General features: G+C 34.2%; 1 long non-coding RNA gene across 6 annotated transcripts in view; it reads left to right on the forward strand.

The window, feature by feature from the left end:
* The window catches only part of LOC135220474 (uncharacterized), a 140,739-nt gene that overhangs the window by 39,893 nt on the left and 92,454 nt on the right, over positions 1 to 8,392 (forward strand). For 2 of the 6 annotated variants that reach the window (XR_010315701.1, XR_010315704.1), the window contains one exon: positions 699 to 1,475. The exons of the other annotated variants lie outside the window; for them this stretch is intronic. This is a non-coding gene — a long non-coding RNA (uncharacterized LOC135220474). Of the gene's footprint in view, positions 1 to 698; positions 1,476 to 8,392 lie in introns of those variants that run through there. 6 annotated transcript variants of the gene reach the window in all.

Raw genomic sequence — 8,392 nt, forward strand, 5'->3', positions numbered from 1 at the left:
AGCCTTCAATCTCTGTTAGTTTGGGGACAGTCGGATATTTTTTAATCTTCCTATGCTAAATAATTTGAATATAGTTAAAACTGATTATTTCATTAAATAGGTTTTATTTTTAGTCAATCCTGAAATTATAGTATACTTAGAGGCTATAGGTTAATAGTTTTTGTACAAAGTTTACAATATCTCATTGTATGTTTAGTGTTTGAGGCTATGCGATACTAGTTTTTTTAATTGAGTGCCATAGTTCAAGTTGGTTAGTACCAATCTAGTTACAGATGCTAATGTAGATTTTGTAACTGTTGAAAATTTGGTATGTTCAACTTTTATTTGTCAGGTAATGGCTGAAGAAGGAAGGAAGGGGCTTTCAGGTACTTTAGTGTTTGTGGGTAGCTTCTCCAACAAATGTTTGTTTGTTTCTGGTCAGATTTCAGACTTGGTGAACTCCTTGAAAAGAATTAATGGTTCAAATTTATGCCAATACGACTGCATTAAAATACAAATATAATTATTTTACCAAATGAGTTCTTTTTGAGCTAATTCTCTGAAGTGTTAACCTTTAACAGCCGGTAAACTTAGTTTTATTAATTGGCTAATCAATTTTATGTCATATTTTCATGAAAATAGAACTCCTAATATTTTTTAACATTTTAAACAGAAATCTTGTATCAGAGCAGCAAATTAATATTTTTCTTTTGTTTCAGGATGATGTACTGGATCATCTCTGCTGCTCAGAAGAAACAAACTCCTTACGTCTATGCAGTGCGGGTGTATTATGTATGAATGTTTGTGAAAAAGTGGTGTCTGTAGATAAAATATTTAGGTGAGCATGCCATTAATAGCATTCCCTTTTCCTTTAGTGTTTTTGTCTTATTTTTACTAGGATGCCTCTAATGGGCAAGTAGACATAATCTTTGAGAAATAATTATATATTTTAAGGGAACAGCTTCTAAGATATAAAATAAAATGAACCTTAGGAGGAGAAAATATTGATGGATAAAGTACGTTAATATGATTTTCTGAAGTTATAGGATTCTCTTTTGTTTAGTTCTTTTTTCTTACAAAACTCTTGATATTATACTAGAAATAGTGAATATTTGGAACCTAGATTAAGAGCATGATGACATTCGTATACAAAAAACAAATTACCCCTAATTAGTTTTCCAAACCATTTGTAATTCTTGTTCAGTTCCGATAGTAGTTCCTTTGGTCTGGAATTAAGTGTAGAGCATATACAAAATTATTAATTTTCAACTGTCATTTTTGACAACGTGAACGCGTAAACATTATGGAAACCTTGAGTGAAATTGTTATTAAAAAACCTAGATGATAATATTCCTATTTCGCTTTGTTTCAATTAAGGGAAGGTGAAGGATAATGGTGACAAGTGTTTATCATTTTCGAAATTACCACCATTCTAAATTGTCATACTGTTTATAAATTTCATTCTGTTTGTCTGCAAGTATTAAACTGAAGAAAATCGGAATTTTTTAATTTTCCAAGTCTACCAATATGTATTTACAGTTCTGTAAAAATTAATGGAGGAAAGACTATTTCCCGCCAAATGTTTCAGCGTTTGGTGAGTGAAGATTTGGTTTAGTATAGTTTCAATTGCTAAACCCGTTACGTAAACTTATTTAATATTTATTATCTAACTGGAACTTATTAGTTTAACGTAATCAGCTATGAGCACAGTATACACAAGAGTTTAGCAAAAAGCGAAAGCTCTTAAACGTTTAGCCTGAGGAGAGTTTAAAGTTATGCGACCATCATTAGGCCTTGGCTTAGCGTTATGAAAGGAACCATTAAGCCCCGTACACACTATGCATCATGATGCTCGCAGTGTTAGATGGATGCGTTGAAAAACTGTTTTTTTAACACGTAGCTGCATCACGAACGTGTCGATGGGGCCAAGCCATTTCGATTTCATTGCGCAGCTTAGTGATGCGCCAACGTTCAGAGGGGGGAGGATGTCCGCTCACCACCACCCGCCAAACCCTTGAGAGGACAAGGACTAACATTACATTTTATTGAATTACTGAAAGAACATCCATCTGTTTGGAACATCAAATGCAAGCATTACAAGATGAGAAACATCAGGACTGCAAGCTTGGAAACCATAAAATCAGAGTTATCGAGTTTTGTAACAGTGGTTCTCAAATCTCATGCGACATGATTCTTTTTGTTTCGTCCAGATTCTCAGACTCTACGTAATGTTGCCAAGTAGTGCTAAACTTTTTTTTTTTTTTTTTTTTTTTTTTTTTTTTTTTTTTTTTTTTTTTTTTTTTTTTTTTTTTTTTTTGTCATAGATGTCGAAAAGTTTGCGAATTCACAGCTAGCCCTATATTCCTTATGGTTGAATAGATATAATCCCTTTTATGCATTGGTATAATTCGTAATCTCTGCGATTTGAACTGATTTTTTTATTTTTATTTTACGTTGCTCAGTTCAAAGTGCGGTGTGATGAGGTTAGCGGTGTCAGCAATGAAAGCACACTTAACATGCCAACAACTCGGACTGGTCAACATAACTTCTGCAGCATTGTGACATTAGGCAATATCAGCTCAACAGTCATAACAATTATTGCAAAGTAGGACTATGATTTAAAAAAAAAAGTTTTCTTTGAATGTGGAAGTTTTCGGTTGTTTAAACTGCCTGTATGTTGCAAAATTTTTTATAGGCATAAAAAAATAATCTAAGCCTTCTGAGATATAATCTGTTACTGATGAATTTATTCGTAGAGACATGGAATAGGAATACAATAGGAATATGAATTGCAACCAGTTTTCTTCGAATGTTGAAGTTTCAGGCTGTGTTTAAGCTACCTGTATATTGCAAAATGATTTATAGGCCTAAAAAGTAATTCTAAGCCTTCTGAGATGTAATCTATGTTACTAATGAATTTATTTGTAGAGATTACCTGTTCTTTGAGGAATAAAAGATGATTATGGTTTTGGTTATATGTAGAAGATGGCTATTAATCGAAATATCATAAGTATTAATATCAAATCATATGAAACTCTTGTTTTTCAACTGGTTTAAAATATTATTTTCTAAAAGTCCTGCTCGCTTTTGGTGTATAATTAATTCTTTCGTAAGGTAACTTGAAGTACTGTCGGCCAAAAAAACTCTAGGCAGTTAAATAATTTTTCGTTCACCTGCCTGACGCACGATTCATGCCTTATATATTTTTCTCTTCAAAGATGGAAGAAATCACATGTAATGATGATAAAAACAGTCACTGATATCTTTAGAACATTGTTATTGTGTAAAACTATTTTCCATATAGCAAAATTGACATGAACGAAACGAAGTGATAAAAAACGTCATATCACAACCATAGATAACGAAACGAAGTGATAAAAAACGTCATATCACAACCATAGATATACATTACCAAATAGATAGGAGACACCTATCACTAGTAGTATTGCATAAACATAGTCCGTAGATTATCATTTCAATATTAAGTTGAAGGTAGTTGAACTTTTCCATTTGTTAAATTTTACAGAAAACATTGGAATCTCACAAAATGCTATCAAATTTAAAAGCAAAAAGAAAAAAAAAACATATCCTAACAGTGTGAACCAGGGGACCTCACTCTATTGCTTCTGATGTTATGTGCACGGGAATCTAATGGCAATGTGTCATTTATCGGCCTAAGAAACATCCCTCGATGAGCGCGAGAGAATTATTGCACTGCATTCGGTGCAAGTTCCTGTTGGAGAGATATCAAGAAAGCTTGATAAACCCGAGAGAATCATACATAGAAAAATCAAAATGTTTAAAGAACTGCAAAATTTAGAACATGGGCCTGGAGGTGGAACACCTCGAAGCACCACAAGAGAGCAACATTCATTTGTGAATTTTGAATTCTAGTGCCTCGTCACGACATTGCTGAATACTTTAGATGGAAAGGAAGAGTTTTTAATTGAGTAACAAACTCACTGCCTGTATTAATTGAGTAACAAACTCACTGCCTGTAATGATTTTTATTGCCTGTATTAATTGAATAGCTAACTCACTGCCTGTATTAATTGAATAGCGAACTCACTGCCTGTATTAATTGAATAGTGAACTCTCTGCCTGTATTAATTGAATAGCGAACTCACTGCCTGTATTAATTGAATAGCGAACTCACTGCCTGTATTAATTGAATAGCGAACTCACTGCCTGTATTAATTGAATAGCGAACTCACTGCCTGTATTAATTGAATACGAACTCACTGCCTATTAATTGAATAGCACTCAAGCCTGTATTATTGAATACGAACTCACTGCCTGTATTAATTGAGTAACGAACTCACTGCCTGTATTAATTGAGTAACAAACTCACTGCCTGTAATGATTTTTATTGCCTGTATTAATTGAATAGCGAACTCACTGCCTGTATTAATTGAGTAACAAACTAACTGCCTGTATTAATTGAGTAACAAACTCACTGCCTGTATCAATTGAGTAACAAATTAATTACTTTAGTAATAGATACGAATCACTGCCTGTGTTAAATGACTAATAAACTCACTGCCTCTATTAAATGAGTAATAAACTCATTGCCTGTAATCATAGAGTAACGAACTCATTCGCCTGTATTCATAGAGTAACGAATCATAGCCTGTATTCATAGAGTGACGAATTCATTGCCTGTAGTCATGTAACAAGCACATTGTATTAATTGAATAAAAACTCATTGCCTGTATTAACTGAGTAACAAACTCACTGCTTGTATTCATTGAGTAACAAACTCATTGCCTATATTACCCCGTGACAAATTATAGAGGCAGTGTTAGCGCATAGCATCATAAATTCGGCACTAATACTTTGATACTATATAATAGTATCAAAACTAAATATACCTGACAACCTCTACTGACTACACCCCACTCAAAGTAAAACAGATATTCCAATTATTCTATGCAAGAAATATCCTATGATTTAAAATTTCCCTATTTTCAATACAAAAAATTGCTATCGTACTGTCAAGTTAACAGGTTGCTGAAAGTTCCTAGCTAGGAGTTCACTGAAAAAATTTTAAAAAATATAAAAATATAAAATAAAAATAATAAAATAATGAATAATGAATAATGAATAATGAATAATAATAAATAATAATATATAAAGATAAATAATAAAAAATAAATAGAAGTAATAAATAGTAAATAATAAATAATATTAATAATAAAAAGACCTACCTCCACCAGACACCCTGCTGACGCCCCCAAATATAAGGAGGACGGTCACCACACCAAAAGCAGTCCACCCTCAGCTTCCTAGTCTAGAGGATGTCTGGCAGCTCCAGACGAAAGCTCGTTTCAAGAGAGAGAGAGAGAGAATATATCATTAATGACTTTGATGACTATATCATAGTTTATCTGTAAAATTCAAACATATACACCGATTTTGACACTATTTGATCATGACCTCTATAGGCGTTCTACTAGCCTGTTTAAGTAGCACGGAATAATCATAATACTGTCTGCTAACAGCATACATCTAAACATTATTCTGGACAACCTCTGTCTAGGGAAAATTTTGCTTAGTCTTGATTTCCAAGATATTAGCTATTTGATAAGCAAGCCCTATTATTTAGGAAGTTTCCTATAACCCCTACAACGGTTGCAAGAAAGGAAATGCCAAGTTCGAAACCTCTGATAATTTTATTAAGTCTAACGCTCACTTTATTGCTTCAATTTGATTGAATTCGGGTAAAATCTATATGCATATATGCCATAGCTTATATGTCTTAACCTAACCACAAACTTGATCCATTATAAGGAAATTAAGATTCTAAAGTAAAACATACCAAGGCACAAGACCTGTTCATAGATTTAACTTATTAGTATTAATGCCGAATACTGCCGTTTAATGACATAAACATTCATGAACATTTATAATTTCCTCAAACCTTGGGGAGCTTCTGCAAACATAACCGAGTTGGAGGTAGCCAAGCACATTTAAACACCTAATACCTATCTGAACATTCAAGGAAACTAAGAAATAGATTAATGCACTTCAACATCTGAAAGAAAAGAGTTTGATTATTAGTTGGAGAGTTTTAGTTGACAAGTTGTTCACAACCACCCAAGAACCTGCATAGTAGGTCTTACGACCTACTATGAAGAACATGGGGGTTTCCTCTGCCCCATTAGGGGCGCCGCCCCTAGAGGCGTGGAAGATAAGTGAACTTTTTAAGAATAGTATACACAAATTATATTAACAAAATGAATAACGTAAATTTTTTATATATTAAAAAAATATATTTGCTACAAATATTAAATTTACGAAAAATAAAATTAAACTTACGACATTCAAAAGAAAAATAAAGACAAATTCAAATATTAAATTACAAGAATTAAAATTAGATTTATGACAAGCTATAAAAGCAATTTTAAAACTCTTAAAATTATATTTACTACAACAATCTAAAATGTAAATTTATGACAAACTAATTACAAAAAAATTAATTAGAAAAACATTACTTAAAACTGAATTTGAAGGGAAAAAGGGAAAAAAAGTCCTCCTAGATACGTGTTGCTGAAGAAAGCAGCCTTATCATGAGTGAATCTTGACCGTGAGAACAGGAACTCAAGTCAAACTGGTACGAAAAACATCCTGGAAAAGACAGCTTTAGAGTTGTGCGTAACTTTAAGAAATTTTGGAGGTTAACTCACGTCAATTTATGGGTAAACACCTACAAAAATAGTTGCAAAGACAGTTTTTCTACAGAAGCAATCCGCGGTGGCCTAGACTATGGCAATTGACGTTTTCCTATGTTATTTTACTTACTGAACAAGAATTTAAAGTAATATTTATTCGGACGACTGTAATTAACCCCCAAGGGCCAATACTAAACATGGCAAAATACATTGGACGCCCCAATCCCTTGTGGATGTCGTACCCGCGGTTACGTTCCTTGCAGTTCGTGTGGAACTATTCTTTAGAATGGTAATTCTTCAGAAGCAAGCCGCATCACCAGTTTCTAAAAGACAATTAACAATCCTTCATTTAATGGTTTTTTTCAGTGACTCTCATCTTGTTTTCTTGAGGAAATTTTATTTTAACCCCCTTTTCCACCCAACAAGCTTGGGGGCCCCCAGTTGGGAATCGGAGGTTTTGGGTGGGGAAATACTAGAAAGGAGTGCTTTGCAGCAATAATAATTGGGAGCACCTACAGATTCGGTGGGCCCACTCGACTGCCGACGAAATCTGCGGAAGAACACCAAAACCAATATGGCGGCGGCGATACCAAAACAACAACAAACAAAGTACGGAGCGACTACATATCCGCGACGATCGATTTATGTGTGCTGTCAGTAAGGCCGTGGCGGAACGGCGCTTCGCACCTTATCCGCATATTTAAAGATGCTTGGCAAGCACGGCATGTACTGGCAAGAGGTAATGTTGCGCTGCGTGCGCTGGCCACAGGGGTTACAGTAAGGCTACTTACCGTGGCAGATCACCCCTAAAGGCGTTCCTGTTGTAGTCGATCCGACAAATAGCTCCACAACACTTCCAGTTTTTTTGCTTTAGAATTAAATTGTCTTTGAGCATATTCAATCACAACTTCTTTACCACCACTAGACAAATAATGATAAAATTCACCGTAACCCACATTGCACTGCAAACAATCGGTAGGAAATCGAAGGTCTCTTTCAAAATTAATGACAGAAGGGCCAGCCACTGCCTCTGCCATAGCTACAGGAAGACAAAATGCCGGTTTTTGCTTCATTATTCGAGTAATTAGTATTCAAGTCAATAAACAAGGAATACCAGTGGACACTGGACAGGTAACTTTATACTCTGCTGAAATGCTAGTGAAACTTAGTTTTCGACTAAAGTCGTTCGTAATTGGTTATGAAACCCGTGACGTCATAACGATGTCACACCTCTCAGCCAACAATGAGTAACTGGAACTGCTTTTGTTTGCGTAAGAAAGTAAGTTAGAGGCTCATTAAAAGTAAACATTACCGTAGAGGAAACACCTCTCCCGACTTAAGAAAAATTCGAGGTAAAAACTTATCAAGCTCATTTAATTCCACCCCTTTCAATCTCTCATATAATGACTATACTTTTTATATTGTTTTTCACATGCTCTTTCCATGTAGGTGATTATTATTTTAATATCCAGTGCGGAGTGCTTCTGAAGTATTACCTTTAGTACTGGCCCTTGGGGGTTAATTACAGTCGTCATAATAAATATTACTTAAAATCATTGTTCAGTAGGTAAAACTGCATAGAAAAACCGCAACTGCCATAATCTCTGCCATTGACTCTGTGCTAGAATATTTAAGTAATGAACTTGTACTGCATGAATTGCCTATGTCCGTTAGTCACATAATTTCCTTAATTAAGTTTTGTATTTGTGATTGCAGATTTATTTTTAATGGAGAATATTACC

Source organism: Macrobrachium nipponense, chromosome 2 (genome assembly GCF_015104395.2).
Source record: "Macrobrachium nipponense isolate FS-2020 chromosome 2, ASM1510439v2, whole genome shotgun sequence".
Lineage (NCBI taxonomy): Eukaryota > Metazoa > Arthropoda > Malacostraca > Decapoda > Palaemonidae > Macrobrachium > Macrobrachium nipponense.